The 23,156-nt window shown below is 27.6% G+C and overlaps 1 protein-coding gene across 1 annotated transcript in view; it reads right to left on the bottom strand.

Moving 5' to 3' along the window:
- LOC111035477 (basement membrane-specific heparan sulfate proteoglycan core protein-like) overlaps window positions 1-22,594 on the bottom strand; it is a 144,674-nt gene extending 122,080 nt beyond the window's left edge. Inside the window, exon 1 of the mRNA XM_022317119.1 lies at window positions 22,159-22,594. The gene's annotated coding sequence lies outside the window, so the exon portion shown is untranslated. The remainder of the gene's footprint in view (window positions 1-22,158) is intronic.
- Between the last annotated feature and the right edge of the window lie 562 nt (window positions 22,595-23,156).

Below are 23,156 nucleotides of genomic sequence, written 5' to 3'. Positions count from 1 at the left end.
GGTGTTCAATAAAAATAATATATAGAAGGATATGTAACAAAAAAATCTAAAAAATCACGTCCATCTGTTCACCAATGGAAAAGAAAGTATAGCTCATAGTAAATGAGCTGACCAACGACAACGGATCACGAGTAACTTCAAAATGAATGATCATCAGGAGCACAATATTCCTGCACAAAACCCTCCACAAATATAAGTCCTTGGAAATTTCTGAATGAAAACACAGAGTGATCTTGTAAACATAATAAACGTTTGATGATGATTGTAGGATGGGACAGCAAATATACCTAGCAAATTGAAATCTAATGAACATATCTAACAAAAGTAACAAACGTACAGAACGTAAAAGGACAAAACAAATAAAAAAGATAAAATATTTTATTGATAAGTATGTTGGAAAAAAAGTATTTAAAACTTACACATCGTAGGCTCAGCCCCCTCTACACTTCCTGTTGTGGATACCTGTTTTACTTTATTTAAAATACCTAATGCGACATGTAAATATATTAATATTATTTTTAAGCCAACTTCCTGCATTTAGTAGATATTCTAATATATTCTAATAATTTTAATTTATTATTATTTTTGTAACATCTATTACGTACTACACTGACAAACATTTTTATTCAAACATAAATAACCATATTTAGTTACATATTGATTATAATAAATGTATTCTATTTTTCGAAAATTGCAAATTTATCCAAAATTTGTTTCATTATAATTTATTAACAATGCATGGAACAATTCCAGTTCAGAGTAACTATACATCTGTAAATCTGTAAATCTGTCCTGATTCTTCGAATCTAATTCTTAATCTTAATCAAAGCCTTTCATATGTCTCAATGATATTTCAATGATATTAAAAACAGTTTCTGATATCTAAACCAATATCAATATTGAATATTTATTTACATCTAATAAAATAACGTCTTCAAAACACGTCTTCTATATATTAAGAATTTAATGGAGGATTTAGTATTTCAACAAAAATATTATTCGAGGAGGAGCTAATTTTAATATTGAAGGAGCTAAGCCTCCCTAAGCTCGTCTCCCCTAAAATTTCTTCGATGTGCTCTAACAAAAAATTACAATAATAATAATTTTAATTAAATGTAATATGTAAAAATGCATAAATTGTGTGTTGCGTGTATCTATGATAAATAACTGCATACGTTTAACGAAAGGTTAAATAAAATCGTCAAAATGGTCTAATTATAATTAAATTGAAACTCTTAATTAGGTCAACTATATTGCTTCATTCATATCAAAAGCAATGATCACACCACGAAAAATGAATAGTATAAAAGTCGACTAAAATGTAGTTTAGTATTTTTAAAATAAATGAAAGTTATACTTGAATTAATACAATAAGAAAAGTTTTGAATTTCCATGCAATGAGTATAATGTATTTTTAAAGATGATGATTTTATATGTAAACAGTGTTTGGTTGTTGTCACTAAAAATTAAAAATGTACTCATTTTTATTTATTCAAATGTCATTAATAATAAAAATATTTTTCCGGCTATGCTTTTAAGCAATATTCACCTAAGGCTTTTTGATTACTGCAGAGTAAAACGTGGGTTTTCGCTTTTCAGACTATAATCTCTGCCAACCTCATTGATGCTCTGGTAATTTGTGATAGGATTGAATTTAGGATTCCCTTTATAATATATTTAAATTGAGTTGACTTATTTTGTTTCTAATCAATTATTGAAAAACTGAGACAAGTAAATTGTTATCATACTCAGAACAACTATTTAATCATAGACCTTGTAACTTATGAGCACAATTTACCTACTAATAATAATGGTTAATAATGATTTACAAATTTCACATTTTACTGTACTCATATTTTGGAACAAGCTCAACCTAACGTCACAAAATTACACGCATTATATACACGAATTTTATAATATATATTTTACCAGTGCTCAAATATTATTTTCTTTTAATTATAAAAGTTGATATAAAAAAATATAATTTCAAGAAATTCGACTATGTACTAAAGTGTAGTCTGCAGGTAATGTTATCGCTATAATTCGTCAGCCAATACAATTACTAATTCAATTAAGTTAAGAGCATTACTTGGATAATTATAAAATAAAATAAATATGATTTAGTTAAAGGCTAGGGATTTTTAAAAGTCATACGAATAATTTATCACGGTTTTTCTTAACATTAAGTCTATATATATATTATATAATGGTTTTTATTACAAACTATATTTTAGCTGTGGATTTATTTTATCTAAGTTATAGCCCTTTGGCTAATAGTTAATAATAGCGATTCGGTATAGGTTTTAGATGACTGAAATTCAGAAAAAGTGTGTCCTTAATGATGAATTAAAACAATGCAATAGGAATGATTTGGTTTTTATTAGAAATAATAACTATTTTTAAGACTATAAATAAAACGGTTTAGTATCTGAATGCAAATTAAAAATGAAAGAGAAAATGATAGAATATAGTTAATCAACTAAAATGTTCATAATAATTGAATACGAATATTATATTATCACCTATTGGTAATGTTTAATGTATTAATAGCGAGTACTTACTGGAAGAAACAAACCAAACATAATGTAGTTATGTAATTTTTTGAGTATACTGTTACAGTTACATGCGATATTTAGAAACGATAAATTGGTATGTTTTTATCGGTTGATACTTAATAAGAAAAATAAAATAACATCATAGCGTTCTCTCAGAAACGCCAATAACCCTGGTAGTTGACGCGTATTGTAAAATAAATAAAACAAACAAACAAACAAAACAAAAATAACGTTATGATAATTTCACACAATATTTTATGCATATTGAAATAATTAGGTATGTACAAGCATCAACAATTCGATACCTCACTAGTATAATACCAAAACAAATCCAAGACCCAACTAGCGTATCACCAAAAACATTTCGGAATTAAATTTGTATACAAATATATTTGAGCTCAACTCTTGTATAACCGAATTATTCACCCTTTAAACTTTTTGCTGCACGCTAAATTCAAACACCACACCGTACACAGTGAACATGTTAAATATCATAATGAGTTAGGAAGAAAATACATGAACACAAAATAATAAAAATCAATTGAAAATGTACAGTACCTTTACTTACCTAAACTACATATTCAACTTTATGTCATAAATTATTTTGATTCGACAAATTCTGTTAGTACTACTCAAACAATGGGCAACAAAAAAACTTACTCTGCTAAGTAGTAGGTAATCGAGGTAGTATCGAGATACTTCGTCATTGAGTGGTTACTGTAATTAATATGTTAAATTTGAATTCAATGTTAAATTTTGTAGGTATACGAAAAATAATCCTGGCCTGTCAGCCTATATTACAAGGAATATTTTATTTTATATTTAAACTGGTTTTTATTTTGTAATTTTTTTTTTACTATTAAAATAATACAGTAGATTCAAGGATGAACAGTGTGAATAGTTGTATGGTTTAAATAATTTAAAATTAATTTAAATATTTTTAAAAACGTATTGTGTTTAAGCAAAATAATTATTTACGTGAACATTTCAAGTCTCTAAACTGACAATATTTACTCATTTTTGAATTACAACAAATAAACATAATCGATTTTAAGTTAAAACCTTGGTTTTCCATCCACTTCCTCCCTCTCGATTACTTTGTAAAGTAATGGAAACGTAATACTTTTTACCCATAGAGTATCAACTAGATTAAATTTGATACTAGAAACCACCTTAAAAGTTGATGGTCGAAGCATGTTTATTGCTCCAAAGGTCAGCGGATAGTGGACAGATCCAAAAATAAAAACAAAGATTATTGTAAAACCAATACATTAAATTACAGAAATCATCAAAACTTTCTCATTTCAGTTTTGTAGGTTATTGACAGAAATTTGAGTCACAGAAAATTTAAAATGAGATCAGCTCACGCGTTCACTATACGAATTTGTATGTAAAAACCTCTGATAAATTTAAATATTCAACACATATAATGAAATAAGTTAGGATCGTATTAAACTTTTAAAGTAAACGTGTCAAATTATGTTTTTTTTTTTTTAAATAAACTTGAAAGGCTTCTGTTGTGTAGTTTAGTAAGTCGTTTTAGAATGTACATTGTCATAGAGTAAGGCCCTAAATAGGATGTATTCAATTTTTATTCAATGATAAATAATTGTTTATAAAAAATGATTTTGAGCGAAGATCACTTGTCAGAATATGTTTCTATGGATATTTTATGTATACGTATTATCGATTTATAATGTAAAACAATGTATAAAACTAATTGCATATTATATTTCAAAATAATAATTATAAACATTTTATTTCACATAATATTACAAGTTGTAACTAACTTTAGAATAAGTAAATATTGGTTTACCAAAGAAAGGTGTGAAAATTTTCATGGTATAAATAGCTGAAAATAAACCTAAATATTTTGAAAATGTAATTGTCCTATAGATAATAAGCATAGAGCACGAAGGCAAAATTTTTAAGTTCCTACAAATAATATTTTTCGAAATTTAACATAGCAATTTAAATTGTTGTTTTTTTTAATATCCAATATCAATTTAATTTCTATAATAAAAAAATGATGCACTTGCATTTTTGAGATTTTGAGATTTCTGTGAGAAAAGTTACTTAAATTATTTAAACCTTTTCTAACAACATTTAATTTTTATCACACCATATTTGGAAGACCTCAAACATATTGCATTAGGCATTATATTAGTTTTATAATAATATGTTTATTGTTAATTGATATTTTAAAATCAATTACCTACTAAGAAAAGAAATATTATTCTTTGGACAAAAATACTCACCACAAAGAATACCAAAAAATAAAAACAATTTTTATTTTTTATTTTTGGTAAGTAGGTACATTGATTGATATTCAAATATAATAATTATTAGCCTCTATTATCCAAATTTGATTGTTCGTTAAAATCTTTCTATTTTTGTCATATTGTTTATCTAAGTTTTAATAACGTATGATATTTAGATAAACGGTGCCTATAAACTTATAACCTTTAGGCAACAATAAATTAGCTGAATATTCAAATTCATGAGATCCATAGGGATAGTAGGCAAACACGTATATAATACGTATGTATATCTACTCGTGTGCTTTGCTTGTATTAACTTAACTCTTCTTAATTCCCTCCCGAATATTTCAACTCGTTATAAAATAGGTCAGGATATAATAATTATTCTGTTAATTAATGAGCGTTAGAACCACAGAAGATGCCTGGAGAAGTGTCTTTTGTAGATTAAAAATTGTCACCCTACTTTTGATTTTAAATATCAATATAACATTTTAAGAGAATAAACTAAAATGTAAATAGTTTACACGTATAGAAAAAATGTTTAAAACTTTAATTTTGGATCATTGCCTAAATGTTTCATTTTACAACATATTTTGGTCCACTATAATAAAGTAAAAATAAATGATATAATTTTTACATTTTCATTACTCTATCAATTCAACAAACAATATTATACGAAAAATATAGGAAAATGGAGTATAATTTATAGTTTATCACTAATAACCTACAAAGATTTATAAATACAAGTATTTGAACAAAAAAACACGTATACATTTTACGTTCATAATAAGTATAACTCATAATCATAAATAATGTAATTAATTTACAAAAAAAAAATTTAAGTTCTGTACATTACCATGTTTTATTTATTCAAATATTGAATACTTTTATTGGTGCAATAAGATAATTGGATTCATTTTCCCCCATATTTTCTATTGACAAAATAATATTACTTGAAATTTAAAGTTAATCTAAAAAGTAAATACAAACATATTTATGAGTAAGTAGTATATTTTTTTAATTAAAATATTGAATCATGTTTTATAATTATTATAACACTATCTTAATACAATTTAAATATCTTATAAATCATAAGATATGATATTTTGTAATATTAATTTATTTGAAGTACACATTTCTTTTAAATAGACATTATAAAGTTATTTTCATTTTTCACCAATCATAAAATATACTAGAAGTGAAATCAAAGACTTAATCAAATAATAAAATCGAAAATATTCAACTTAATTAAAAAATACTCATTATACTCACTGCATTAATCTATCTACTTTTCGTCTTAAGCTTAAAATCCTTGTCTTTATCCCTCGTTAAACCGGATCCCAATTTCGTGTACAAAGATAATCCTGATTCCTCTAATATTCGTATTTCAGTTCTTAATTCCTTTAAGTTTTTGACGCTGCATACGTTTCCTATCTACCATAATACAACTTATAAATATGTCATTTGTTTTCTTTCAAATAATGTAATTAATTCACCAACAGTTTCCCATTCTGCAAGAGATTTAATTATTTTGAGATTATATAACATATACATTTTATTTTCATTTTCATTATTCATCTAAACTCATGAATCCTAACTTATTTACTGTCTATTACAGTCTTACAATTATTTTCATGGGTATCAGTTCATTTATAAAAATATCTAAAACCACTTATTTATTATTACTATTATTCTTAATACACAAATGATTAAAAATACGATGGCTCAATCACTATGCGCTGTAGTAGGTACCTATACAGTATACTACACTGTATGAGCAATGAGTATACAATTGGTATTAATTAATAATGATTATCCATTTAATTCAAAAATTAATCATATGACTTTTTTTGCTTGTGTAAGGTATTATTTATTGATGAATATATGATTACTGTTTTACAAAAAAAAAAAAAACGACATTAAGCAAGAATCATTTAATATTTAGTAGATAGTAGGTAGTTTTTCTCTCAAAAAAATAATAACCGGGCGTGGCTGTTTAAAGTATTATGGTGGTTGTTTTATGGATATTTAAAAAATTTGTATGTTACCGCCTCCCAAATTGACTACCTACTTAGAAAAAAAATGAAATATAAATCCCTAAATAATATCAGTTCTATGGTATATATATATTATATATGTATAATATGGATATTTCGTATCATTTATACATAATATTTCATAAGTGTTAATAATATTTGTATACTCACCTATATAATAATATCGTGTTTTAATTGTAAATCGTATGGATGATATTTTAATAAATATTCAAAATATTTAGAGAATATAATATCATAATACACTAAAAATGTTAGATTAGTTTTTTTTCAGCATATTGTTTGAAGATACATATAGACATAAAAATCCGCGATTCGAAACATTATTTTTTTTTAGTTTTCTATAATTGATATGAAAATGTAAGGGACAGTCATGAATAATGTGTGGTACACTAGGCCAATACATATTATGTTTTGGTATAATATACTACATTATATTATATAAAATATTATATTTGTTTGACGCACGGTACATATACATAAATATTTAATACCTTATACATCGGTGAAATTATTGAATAACAACATGAAACGGCAGTGTCTGTTCACTTTATGAAATGTATTCATATTTATATATTATTTTTTTATTACATAATTATTATAATGCCAATAGGTATTTTTGAAACTTATTGTAAACGAAATTTTCATTTTTATGGTTTGGTTACAAAAAATAAAAAATATTTACACATAATTTGGACTTTTTATGAAATATACATAGATATATATTTTTATTACAACCTATGTCCTATATTTATTACTGTAATAGTAACATATTGTCCATACGATTATATATACCTACATTGAGGATTTATAAGAATAGTAAGTACGTGTATAAGGATTTATATTATGTAGAGATACGTACGAAAATATTCTTTTCAGAGCCACCACTCCAATAACCGTTAAAGGGACGTCAAATGAATAACAAATAACCGATGAGGGACGATCGTGACAACGCCGAAACAATGACAACGGACGACAATAATAACGAGCAAATATTGGTAAGAGGTCCAAACACAGGTCTCCGCGGAAAACATGTTTAGACGTGATGATATAATATTATTAAACGATATATAAATACAATTATACAATTTACTATGCACCAATATAATATGCATCGAAAAATAATAACCTACAAATAAGTGCCCTTTGATGCTCTGAAAACCTGAAGTCAAAAGCTGTAAGCTATAACCGAGTGCATACTTGATCACCGGTATTTGTGTTTTTTTTGCCAGTGGAACTTGCAGTCTGCGGACCTTGGCTTTATATATTATAATATTATAATTGTATCTGAAGCAATACAATTGGAAAATTAGCGTTAAACCAAAAAAAAAAAAAATGAATATTACGGGTAAAAAAAAATCAAATAGTTTATATTAAACCGAGGCTGAGAGCCCGTGTCGAGAGTCGTATTCAAAGTTTAATGACCCTCCCCTCAGTCGATCTTCAGATTTGACACCAGTCGACTTGTCCCCACGGTCGGTGCCGAATCAACCAGCACTCGGACCCGCGATTGAAGTGTGGTCAACGGTATAGTGCGAGCGATATACGATGGACCGCAATTGATGTACACTTTGCTCCTCGGTTGACATTAACATTGTCATCGTGTAAACCACCGAAAGGTCAACGGTCTCATTCGTGAGTTTAACTAAATATACGACGATGGTGGAGTTGTTGGTGGTCTGTGATCATTATGCTTGTTGAAGATCGTAGCCATGCAAGAATCCGAAATCCAGACAGTCGGCGGCTGTCTGAATAAATTACTCGTGCCGTCAAAAAACACCTGCAAGACTTGAAATTCAGTTGAAAATGACGTGCACGTGAATCAATCATCAACACGTCAGCGACCATGCCATTATATTGTGACTACGAGACATAATATGACACGTGGTGATAACCGAAGGTAAGTTACACGCGTTATTAATTATTATCATTCACAATATACGTGTGCGCGCACACACACAAACGCTGTCTTTCTTGAAATGCACTTTTAATGTGGTTGGCATCGAAGTCATTAAAAATGGTCTGCATCCACAACTCTGCTGTAATATAGTATATTTACCTATTTTATTATGTCACAATATTGTTGAGTAGTTCTTGAATTATTATTAATATCAAACGAGTATTATGATCTATTATCAATTTATTTATATTTATCTGCAAATAAAAACGATTTTTAACATTAACTATTACAACACTGTGTCTCCCTATAATTCGTATAATGCAATATTTTTACATCGCAGTGTTAAATTATATCCTTTAAACATGACATGCGTATAATATGGTTGATTTTGGTTGACGGCTATCAGTTTAATATTTAATAATTAGTTTACAGTAGGCATACAATTGACTTGACTTGTGGAGTATTTATATTTTTTGGGGAGGGTTAGTTTAGGTTACTCCAACCTGCATAGTATTATATAGAGATATCATGTGCATAATTTTAAGATTCATAGTGTAGTAAAGATCTATTGCTTTTAGAACGGTACCTTTATTGTGTACCTATTATTATCTTTTATGGTTAACACTTATCCGGGTAAAAGGATAACTCGCAATGCTTCGGTTAGTATCATAAAGGGTGGAAAATCGAGTTTGGATAGTACTTTGAACAAGTAATTTTTCGATTTTCTCAATATTTTCTTGAAACATAATACAGATAACCGGGAAATGTTGAAAGTCGGAAAGCGCTATATCAAACAATCTTCGCTCAAATGTGATGATTTATCATTGAATTTATCATTCCCAATTATAATATCCCATCATCACACATTTACACCGAACTATATTCTACTCTCCTATACTGAGGTAAAGAAAGCTAGACGAGTCCATCCATTGGGATTCAAGAAGAACTTTATAAGTATAACAGTTTTATTTGTTGATTAAAATAATAAAGTACCTATATCATATTAAATTTGATTATTTATAGTTCTATAACATCATTTTTGTAACGATTATATTTCAATTTTTTGTAGGATTTGCGGTTTTAATTTTTTTTTTAATACAGATATTAGTACTATATAGACTTAATTTCAATTAAAAACATTATTATATCATATTATATACGGTTTAAACTATTCGAATATGTTTCTAAAGCGTATACGTAGTGTCTTCACTTACTGTGGTAATAAGTAATAAGGCTATGTCAACCAAGAATTACACAACAAGTATTTGGATTTTAGATAAACATTTCTCAACATAGCATTACTTCACTGTAGGGTAATAGGTTTCATAGAACATTAAGCTAACAAAGTATGCACTCATCTTCTGATAAAAATGATTAAATAATCCTTGTCAACTGCTGATTGACTACTACAAATTACAATACATACTGCTAAACTATAATATAAGCGGCGGCTGATACCATATAATTTAAATAAAATTACAAAAAAATAGTAAATTAAAAATATCTCCACTATATCTCACCATATTTCATAACTTTAAAAATATATATATTGTAATTAGTATTAGATGCATTAAAACATGATTAACTTGAATAAATAATACAAATTTTGAATAAAATGAATAGTAAATTAAGAAAAAATAAAAAATAATTTGGACATTTTAATTTAAAATTTTTTAATTCTGAAATGATTACATATTATAATAGGAAACGATATTAAGTGCTAATGGTATAAAGTTGCCAAAAAGATTTTTTCATAATGTAATTTTAATACTTATTAGAAGTGTTTCATTTAGCTGTCTTATGTAATGCAGTTTGTACAAGTATTTCTTTTATGTATTATTTTTAATTGTATTATTTTAAGAAAAAAATGTTAAGCAATAGGCTAGATAATAAGTTTTAAGCTTTAAATTTTCAAAATACTTAAACCATAGACAATAAAAAATGTAGGTTTAGGACTTTTTTTAAACTAAAAACACAACTAGGACATTTTTGAAGTGCATGGTGTAATATTTTTTATTCATAACATAGTGATCTCTGTATGTGCTTAAACCTATCGTATACCTACAACGGAATCAAATATTGTGAGTGCCTAAGTCGCTTTGTAGGTCTCTCTATTCATATGATCATCAATAATTTATCCATTTAACTCGTTACGCGTAGAGGGAAAGAAGAGTGAAATAACCGTACAGGGTTTCCGCAATTGCATATTTATTCAAGCGAAAAAATCGGGATTTGCATTGTTTTATAGGCAAGCATTTCTCTTTAACGACTCTACGCCCAATGTTTGGAAGCAGAAACCCGAATGACAGACATCAAAATTGCTTTATAAAGCTCTTATTCATATATTATACGTTCCTGCCATAATATTTATAATTCAAAACACCATTTGTGACCAACGCGCATATTTTAAAATCAAAATAGGCAATAACGATATGAGTACACGTGATAATGACGAACTTTGTGGACCAGATTCACTAAATCTGTGACCTATATATACGTATAGGTACATTATAAATTATAAATAACCGTGTTAAATTAAACTTGTTTGACTTTCAAAAAGAAACATGGTTTAATATACCGCGTTATGTATAAGAACGCTGCGCAGTAAATAAATTAAACCATAAACCTTAAAATGAATTGTGTTAAGTTAGTATCAAGTACCAGGTTTTTTTTTTTAATTTGTACATTTATCAAAAATGAATGTTTGCCTCCGGTAAAATAACTGTGTTAAATGAATTACTTTGTACAAAGCCACAATGGCGCGTCTACCATAGTCCATAAATATGTCCGATGAAAAAAAACGAAATTTTGTGACAGCTAAAATTGGTCTAAAACAAAAACAGTTGGTTAAACCTATTGACCTGCTATCGATAGTATGTGTAAATAATGTGTGTCACTCGCGTTCAGCATTTTAAATTGCATTTAAAAGCGTATAACCAGCGAGTGACGTAATTTAAAATGTTTAAATATTTAAATAAAATTAAAATTTGCATTAAATATACTAAAGGTGAATCACGTATAGTTAGAATAATCGACGTGCAAGGGTTGTACACGTACCTATATCTAATATATGAATAGAGTATGATAATGTGTTTTTGAAGTCATTGAAAACAATATTCAACGAATTTTTAAAGGAATTCAGAATAAGAAAAAACCTACAACGGTTTTATTTTCACAACGAAATCCCAACAAATTTTCTCAATTATTGCTTTTTTATAGCTCATACACAAAACTACTAGTCTACACATTCAAGTAAGCCTCAATATTTTCATGGTACCTTTTTTAAGTTATGTTTACAAAAACTTTTATTTTGTATTTAAATAAATCCCAGGAACATAAATATTATTACCTCAAATATATAGATATACCTTTTAATTATAATTTATATACTAATAATTGATCATAATATTATTACAATAAATTCAAAAGTTAGAACCTATTTAAAAATTGTTTTTTTATATATTTTAGAAACATAAATTTTATTATAATCTCGTACTATAATTTAATGTCAGTTTAAATTATGAAATTAAATGAATTACCTAATTTGGTTTATTCACAACGACTTTACGAGAATGGTCTTAAATTTTTGGAGAAAACATATTGTTATTTTATACTTAACAATTTCTGATTTAACTTTAAACTCATTGCTCTATAAAGTAATTTCCTCCAGTCCGACTTTTTGATTAGGTACCTAAACTGGCCATGAAAACAAGTTTATTTTTGTTTATTATCATTCAAACAATAAATATTGTGTACCATATTTTATGTAATCATTAAAACTTTAAATCAATTTATATATTATTTTTGAAATATCGGATAAATATTTCAGGTTTTAAATTAATAAGAATAAAGTTGGTACATGGATACTGTGTGTCTGTATAATCGTTCAATTTTAGATTGGAAATTATTTTCGACTATGTTAACAACCATTTGAGGAAAAATTTATTAAAAGTATTATGTAATTAAGCAATATGATATTTACTATTTGTTTTTTATATTTAACAAATATTTATTAAGTTCTTGAGCTGCAGAAAAATGAATTACTAAATTAAAATAATAATTCGTTAGCATTATTTAAGTTGAAACACCTAACTAATTAATTAAAATGCTCATCTTGTCTTTTAGTTTGTATTTAAATTGAATTAAACGTCACCCTTTGATATTCGTCAACACTATATATACAATTATTATTATATATATATATATATTATTTATCAATATTAGTTTTGTTAATTTTATAATTATTTATTGTTCAATTTATTCATTTAATTTCATTTTGTATTATTACTCATAACGTTCTAAGCAAAAATATATAACTACCGTATTATTAAATAATTATAGTCCCAAGATTCAACACATTAGAAATAAGTTTTTAATAGGTATTTGGTACGAATAATAAAAATAAAATAATCAGCTATTTTTCAAGGGCTTAAAGTTGAATAAAAAAGTACATGTGCTTCGTATGTAACTACAAATTAGTAACTACGCGGATTTAGGGATAAATACTACATGTCTTTTACACAAGAATATTCCTGTTTTCATTTGAATGTATTATAATATTTCAGCCTACGTGTATATTTACTTGTTGAAAAATTGTTTTACAATAATTTATGAAATAATTTACTGTTATTGGTTTTAAGAATATATTTTTATTTCAATATACTACAAACAGTTTATTTTATTTAAGTTGATTATAGAGTAAAGTGTAAAGTATAAATAAAACTTTTACTTTCTAATTTATTATGTCCTCCCTCGCTCTTCTAAAATGTTTTTTTTTCAAACAATAGGCGTGAAATAAAAAAAAATTTAAAACGTGAAAGTTATTAAAACTTGTTAAAAGTGGTCAATGATTAAAATTCGTGTACTTTGAAATCCTCGGCTATAGAACGTCTATAAAATTTATATTTTTACCTCAAATAACTGGATGATAAAAATATTTATAGTAACTGAACCTACTTATATGGCAATCGAATAAAATTGTCAACTTATGATTGTTGAATACTATAAAACATTTCTAAATCTAAAAATCAATCTCTTTACGTCTTTAAATTTTATCAAACATAACACAAATTATATAAATATAATAGATACTATATGCTATATTCGTATAATTATTACATTAAGTCATGATAGTTTTTAATTTGTATTAAACAATTAATCTACCATATAAGTTTATTAGTGAACATAATTATTCAATGTATTAAGGTAATCGATGCAACTGCACATGGTATTACTATCGAATCCACGATTAAAGATTACCATTATAATAGGGGTTCTCAACATAATACCATTCCCATATTCATAACGAACTGAAGGAACTATAATTTATTTTGTGAAATTTGTATTATATAGGTACCTCTTTTCAGTTAGGTCATACGTGTGACAGTGCCGGCGTTATTATTAAGTAACATACCATTTTATTGAATTTCTTTTAAAACCGTTCCATTTATATAAGCTAGATAAAAATACTATACAATTTAGCCTGTGGACCTTACGAAACCATTCAACTCTCCAAATATTTTTATTTGTATTTGTTTTTTGTACATTTTGCGTGACATGTTGTCAGCATATAATATCATTCTTTAGATTATTTATGCATGTTTAGTTTAATACAGCATTGAATTAGTTTTTTGAAAATAACTTAATATTACTTAACTTATAACATTGTATAATATTATTTTTCACTAGAACTTTGTAATAGCCACCAGTGTATGTATTATATATAATTTATATTCAAATGTAAATAAATTATATAAGCCAAGTCCTACTACCCTAAATTCTATTCAAAACTACACTCTCATACGAATTCATTAATCAAAAATTATCCTCAGCCACACAAATACCGAAAAGACTCAAAATACAATGGCCCAAGGAATTGTTGAACACATAAGACAACAAAACACGAATAAAAAATGAATTGCTTTGTCAGGTGACTCTGCTGAGAGCATTTCTATTTCTCCGTTAATAGTATGAATCTAATGAGCTATCAAACATATATATTGTATCATACTGTATAGATTATAAATACATTTTTCTCAACAAATAAAAATATTGTTAGAAAATTTTGTTCAGTTTAATAATAATAATAATTATTATTATTATTCATGGTATATATGATAATTTATTAATAATGCAGGTGATTTTTTTCCATTACAATTCATTCCAGTCTTAAAATGTTTAAATTTTTTATTACCAAAATCTACAGATTAATTGTAAAATAAGAAAATTATTGTTAAATAGTTTTAATTTATTTATTTATAAAAATCTGCCCAGTAACAAAGTTATTGTTTTTTTTTTGTAAAATGTACTAATATTGTTGATTATTTTAATATTATATTCATTTATATAAATAAAACGATGCTAAATATTATATGTACATTATAATGCCTAATTAAGTAAGGTAACAATAATTTAAAAAAATAAAAATATAAGTCATATTTTTCAGTGTATTAACATTAATATAATATATTTATTTATTAAAATGTGAAAACAATATTTTAAAATATATTGATTAATATGAATAATTTTCACTGTTGTGTACCTACTTCAATCATTTGTTTAAAATATTTTATCAAAAAAAAAAAATCACTGAAACCATAAGTAAGGTCATTCGTATCACCCACACAATACATGTAATAAATATAATACATCATAAATCATAATAAATATTAATTGCTATATTCGTTCAATACAACTTTCCAAGAATACGTAATAATTGTTATTATTAATTATTTCCACATTGTAAACAAAAGGGATATTAATCGTGTGAGATACAGCAAGTTGTGTACAAGCGTCTTGCCAAAGTATTAAGTCCATGTTATGGCGTAATTTGTACGTAACCTTTTGCGTAGATATGATCCACTTAGTCACTAGCCTAAAGACATAAATCTGCGTGGTAAATGGTGGACACGAGCTATTTTTTCAATTTCAACAAAACCTCGGCAATGTATGGCATTTATTTATATTTTCAGCGTTTCGAGTCGGTCGGTGGGTATTGTGGTCAATGGAGTCGGGCCAAAATTGTTATCGTGTGTCGACGGGTTTTCAGAGTTCGCGGTGATTTAAGTCCTCCCGTTGAACTTTTAATGGTTTTTCAGCGGTTTTATACTCACCGGGGCCAAGAAATTTATTGCCCGCACCATCTGCCTGGACACGTTTTTAATACGACGTGTACGCGCGCGCGCGCACCGCAGTTGGAATAAAAATTTGGAACGTAACAGCCAACAGGGTGTTCCGCGGGGTACGCGATTGGGTCGACGACGACGATGCCGCCGACGCCCGATACAGCTGCCACGTAGCTAGTTTTGACGGAAAGGATCCAAATCATCGGGTCCGAATAGACGGGTGATTAATTACCCGGTCTTGGGCTAAAAGCAATAGCTGTCATTCATTATCAGCCAACGTCGAAATTAATGTCAGCCCGCAGATAAACACTGGAGGTGACCCCTTTGCACCCACACGCCCATCTGCGCTCACTCCGAGTACGTACCTACATGTGCGCCGTGTGCAGTATGTGAAACGGGTTAGCTTCTGCCGGAAGTCCCAGTTACAGGCCGATCTCGGTCGCTTATTATAGATAGTAGATTTGCAATAATGGATACCCTTACCAGGGTATATTATACGGCAATACCATTAGCAGTTGTGTAGCTGTGGATATAAAGTGAAGTCGGTCTGCAGTTACTGCCCCATTGAATTATTATTGATAGACATTTTTTTTATTCGTTCGAACTAAATTCGATTTTTCATAGTGAAAAAAAAGTCTAAATGGATTTAGAATTATCAAAACTATTATTTTATTTTTTAAATATATAATTGAACACGCCGAATATTGCTAACGTAATGACTTAAGAAAAACGTTTGGATTAGTTTTTTTAATTTTGTGTAAGGCAACTACTTCAGTATTTTGTTGCAGCACTTTAAGTAGGTTCAAGACGACATTCATGTAGATTCAAATGATTTAAAAAACATTTCAATAGCATTATTAATTTACCACTTTTGGTTTGTCAATTTGGCCGTTGTACATTTATATTGATTCCTTTCAATATCTATTACCTATATGGCTATATCTTCTTTTATTTGAAAAAAGGGTGTCAGAATTCAAATAAGCGTAAACCATACTTATAATATATGAGTTATTTGTAGGAACTATGAATGTATTAATTAATTTAGGTATTGTGTTTGACTGAAAATTTTACTTTTACACAAATAATTGGTCGTCTTGCATATTTGTAATTACAAATTTGCATTCTATTCATGTATACTAATTGCAACAAAATTTTCTTATTGTACATTCTTATAGGTAATGCATATTGTTAAATTAATTTTTAAATTCTGAATGAAGCAAAGAATGTAAAGGAATGTATCAGTTTAACAATAATGGTATATTTAATATTTTTCTATTAATATACTTGTTTGGGTAAAAGGAATGCTCCGAAAATATAATATAGGCCATTTAAATATTAAAATGAATTGCTTATTGTACTTCAAAAATGTAATATTTCATTTTTCTAAGGATAAGGAAAAACTACCCAAAATATTGAAGAAACGCAAGCAAGTCTGATAACTGAACTCATCATCTGCTATGAATTATTTTCTGAATGTGCTGAGACTTTTCTTCAAATGTGATACACAATACACCAGTACTACTGACCTACAGTGATGTAAATAAAATTAGATGAGCGTGTGATAATTGATGAGTATTATGTCTAGGGGGATGAACATAATAAGAACCTAAATCAAACTAAGATCATATGTGTAGTGTTGCATAATAATTGACGTATTGCCACATTCAACCAACAACAATATTTTTTTTTCACGGTTACTATAATATAAAAAATAGAAACATGGTTAAATATATTAAAATAACTATTTGTAAAACAATTTTTTTTACTCTATGGACTACAAAACATATGACTACATTGTGTGCACGGGCGTCACGAAAAGTTGTAACCAAACTTCTGAAACTTCACTGGAGATAGTTTTGATTCGAACCTTATTTAACGTTCTCACGAAGTTCAAAAACGGAGAGTAATATTATATTACAGTTCCAAACTATAATATAAACCGAACCTACCCAAAACCGGATTTTACCAAGTCCTGAGAAAATAACCAAACATTACTAAATACCTACCTTCCTGGTCGAATTATAGAGTATTAATAAAAATAAAAATAAACTATGGACCAAGTAGGTACCAATTGGAATTAAATCGGTCAAGTTGTAAATGTGTAACCTAACCTTAGAATATGAATGATATACAACAAAAAAACACACAATGTATAATTTAATAGTAAATTAAAACAATATATTATACAGGTAAATGATTTATATTTTATAGTATGCTTATATAAAATAAATGCATTATACTTTAAATTATTACAATCATTGTAAATGATAGTTTGATAGGTAAATAATAGTAAACTACTAATATGATAATAGTATACGCATTATTACAGTACTACTACCGATGTGTTAATGATTTTGTAGGTAACGCAATTTACTTTTACTGTGTATAATATGTATACACTATACATATATTTGTTCTTAGCATTGTTAGCTAGTTTTCTTATTTTTCTTTTAGATGCACACTTGATTCCAAAGAAAATAAAAAACCTCATATTATACAATATATATTGGAGCCCTATTGTCCGAAGGGCATTACTTATTCTCCACCAGCGTTCATTCAGAATGTGATCATGCCAGTTCGCTTAGGATTCCACCAGCGGTTTCACAACCATAGATTCTACAAAAGAATCCAACTCACGTCATTAAAAAAATATATATGTATAATATGTTATTTTGGTTCAATAAACTGAGATATGTTGGTTTTTTCATTTCTATGTTATTTTAACGAAAAGTGATCACGTATTTACCCTAAATTATAAAGATGTAATGATTATGATATAATATTATGTGGGCTATGATTTTCATCGTCAATCAACATTTTCTAATAGCCCTCAATGCTGGTGTACGATTTAACTTTACGAAACTTACTCCTAAATGTGGATTTAGTGTGAAATAAACCACATAGAATACTATTGATTAATTGACTTAGTTTTTCAAGAGCATACTTATATTCAAAATAATACAATGTTAATATACATGAGTGATGGAGTTTTGTCAATAGCGATAGTGTTGATATTGGCTTGAAAATCGTGTTTGAAGCTTTTGTCGAAAAATTAATGCCAAAATTGCTACTGTCTACTCTGCAATACAAATTAAATGAGCAAATAACTTTAAACGTTTCTGACAGTATTTTTTTTTTTACACATTTATAGCAATATCTTATAACGCTATTTTAACTCTTTGAGATTTATCATAAATAACGTCGACCTTTATGATATAACTGTATCTTTCAAATCCGTAACCGTGACCTTATAATGTGCACCGCGTCTTGATAGTTGAACATCGAATAATACCAAATGGCATACCCATTTTTTATTACGTATAGTTATGATTAAATAATGTGTTAAATATAGTTTTTTGAGTAGAGCATATTTTTTTTGGGGTCCATTGCGTGTAATAGTAAGAAAATGTGGTATTTATCACAATATTTTATGAGAAAATTACATTAAGTAGCTGTCAGTAAGAATTCCTAACTGTCTGTCAAGTGCTGACAACCACTTAAAGTAAATTAAACTTTGATTTCTTAACAATCGTATAAAATGTGTGGCATGTTTTCAATCTTTTAAAATTATATAGTTCAATATAAGCATGCATGACCGTATTTAATTAACTTAATTAAATATATTTCGATTCTTTAATTTATTAATTTATTCTTTTGAGACTGTTTCATTCACGATAGTTCATAACTTTCTTTCAATTGTATTACTGCATGATTATTAATAAACGTAATTAAATATTAATTTTAAAGATTTAAGTTTTATAATAATATGGCTGTTACGTGAAACATAATTTATGTATTTTAGACTCCGAGAAAATTAATAAATAACGGTTTGAATACCACATAGCTTTAAGTAATATATGAGAGTGTGTTTAAATAATTTGTGCATATTATAATATTACAATTATATAATAAATATTATACTAATACCTATCTCCTAATTATAAAATTGTAATTATTTTTTATTTTTTATTTTTATTATACCTTATTCTGCTATTCCTTATTCGTATTTCTAAGTTATTCTACATCATTCCTTTTTAATTTTTTTATCCTAGTTTCAATTTAATAAGTATTATTTTAACTCTCAATTTTGATAAAGTTAAGGACAGATAGCATTTTTTCAAATTTGCATGATCCCCTGACCTCCATCTATTATATTAGTTATAAATCAAGTATAGTTAGTTCTTTACTTCTCTTAAAATATGGTTTTCAGTTTTTTCATAAGTTTCCATGACTTATTGTAAAGAACGCTAACCAACACTTGACGACCATTTACTAAAAAATCTCTGTAAGCTTGTTTTTAATATAGCTCTGCTAAGTATTAAGTTTTGAATTCGATGATTTATCATTGTTTTTAAGTTTATAATGATATACACCATTATACCTACTGCTTTTTGTTTACTTCCTAATAATTCGTTGTTAAAATATAGCCATTATCTTTGTATTTGTTTGAATCCATCAATATATTATCATTTGTTTTTACTTGTAAAAAGTTTTAGTGGTATACATACACACATTTTGGGAAAAATATATGTTATAATACTACTTATAAACATTGCTTGGATATATTTTAGCATATAAATTATTTTTACTTTATTCAAAACATTTATTATTTATTAAATAATATTGCATTTAACTTAAATCAATATTAAATAATAATAGGTAAAAAAAAAACATGGAATTATTGTAATACTTTTTTTTTGTAAATTAAAAACAAATATATAGAAATTCGACTTTGAGTTTGGGTATGATGTTTGATAATATTTAATTTCAGTTAAGTATAAGTTTTTATTCTTTAAAAAATTTAATTTAAAGTTTTAAATCTGAGTAACAATAATCAGAAATATAATTTTAATTCTAGAAATATAATACCTAGTGTAAGTTACGAAATAGTGAGACGTGAAATTAAAAAGTGAAAACTTTTGTAGCTTTACTTTTGTGTATTTTATTGTTTGTATTATATGAAAAACCTGAATGCGAGAAGAATTAACATTAGAAACAAACGAATATAACAATATTGTGTCTATTAACAATAATTTGTATACATAAAATATACCTATACGTCATGAATAACGTCGTGATTAATAACGTTTATCAGTTATATTAAAATAAAATAATTACAATGTCAAGCTAATTTATTGAATGAATATCAAGGCTCTATGAACCCATATAATATATACTCATATAGGTTAGTTAAACTTGCGTTCAAAATATTACCATTTGAAATACGTAGTGAAAATGATTTACAGAGGCAACTTTTACGAGCATACAATAACATTTAAAAAAAAAAAAAAGAAATGCAAACGTAATAAACCGAAAAAAGGCTACTTATGGTATGAATAAAAAATAAATAAAATATTAACCATCTGTTAAACACATCTACAACACCCTCGTCACAGTGGAGAATCTCAAAGTATGACACCCCTATAGCTGATGTATACTCATTGATACAGTTGCGTCTTATTTGCATAGGTACGTTTAACTGCACAGCGATGACAGACTATATCGTCTACAACCAAAATCGAACTTGCCGAGTTGTACAGACACCGTGGATTACACAATATTCTAGGAAGCAAATCAACGACTGTACTTCCTGTTTGTTAGAACGTGGTTCTGGAGCCACCTACCCGCTATGTTGGTATGTAGCGTCACCGTCGGTTTAACCGCAATAAAACCGAAACACTAAAAAGTTGCGAAACAATTTATCACCGAACACGACAGCATCCATAAAATATTATAATACGTGTATATATAATAATATCAGTTGCGAATTCTGAACATTTCTCAGATTTTTCTTATCACTTGGCAGACAGGTCAATTTTTTTCCATCTAAAATATTATGCGTTACCCCGCACGCAACTCTATAAGTCACTTGTTAAACAATCACGCTGGCTTGAATATTCCTTAAATCATTGATACCAGGATGCTGTTGAATTTAGAGGGATTACAATCTTGAATAGAATTTTAATTTTTTTTTTTTACCGATTTAGATATTTGTCTAGCCATGATCGTATATTAAATATTATTGATTATGGTTCCATAAAAAATAAAAAATATTTCAAGTATCAATTTGTTTTATCATATCCTTCTTATAACTTATATCAGGCAAAAGCATGTACGAGTATGTTAAACGCCAAGGCCTCTATTATAATATGAAGTATCGACTTGCTAACTATAATAATACTATTACTTAAAAGTAATATAACGTGTAGGTATACAGTTCCGTGGAATTATTGTTTAAAGCGCTCGTTATTGTTATATACTTACCAATTGTATCCAACTCGCCGGCACTTTATTCAAAAGACAACCGTTTGTGATGTGATGGGCAATCACCAAGTATTGTACAAAAATAAAAATAAAGTCAATACGATTATTGGTGCACAGCGGATCGGATGGAATTAAATAAATTAGAATAGTAATCCAAGCAAATAAAAAAAAAAAACTACAATATACACGACGGTCTATTCATGGCACAACAGAGGTCCAGTCGAGACGACAATCGCATAAACAATATAAATAATTTACTCAAAATATGTTAAGCACACGAAACGACGCGATGTCCGGCAAGTTGAGTTACGCACGACTATATAGTAATAATGTCTTAATCGCGAAGACGACCGTGAAGACCTAACCACGAGATACCACGCCGAACCCAAGTCGAACCGCGATGGCTCCGAATTAGTCACTGGTCTATTTGCCTCGAGACGACGACGGCGTCGGTGGCGCGATAGGAGCGCGCGTACTCGGCGGGAATCGGGCGAACGTGAAACCGTTAACTACCCTCAGCTCTAGGTGCGCTGGTGCTGGATAAACACACACACACGTCATACACACACTCACAAACAAAGTTATGTATATACCTATATTTATGTGTACATATATATATATATATATATAGAGAGAGAGATCGGTTTTTGCTTTGTACAAGCACACAAATACACACTCATGTAAATAAATATATATATATTATGTGGATTTACGCACTCGCACTCAGTGTGTGTGTAACTGGGGACCACCGCGTACGGCCGTAAATCTCACGTTTTGTTTTCTAAATAGCACCGATTACGCACGTGAAAACGATCAATTTTTTTTTAACTTTTTATTTTTATTTTTATTTTTTCATACACGCCGATATGATATTTACGGTTTCATATTTTTAGATTTGCAAACAATATTGAAATTTTGTATAGGTATATTGTACTCTTGACCAATGCAATTCGTTCGTACATGGTATATTGGTATATATTTAAAACACACGAGTAAAC

Source organism: Myzus persicae, unplaced genomic scaffold (genome assembly GCF_001856785.1).
Source record: "Myzus persicae strain clone G006 unplaced genomic scaffold, MPER_G0061.0, whole genome shotgun sequence".
In the NCBI taxonomy this organism is placed as follows: domain Eukaryota; kingdom Metazoa; phylum Arthropoda; class Insecta; order Hemiptera; family Aphididae; genus Myzus; species Myzus persicae.
The sequence above is the reverse complement of the archived record's forward strand: the minus strand, read 5'-3'. Positions and strand labels throughout refer to the sequence as shown.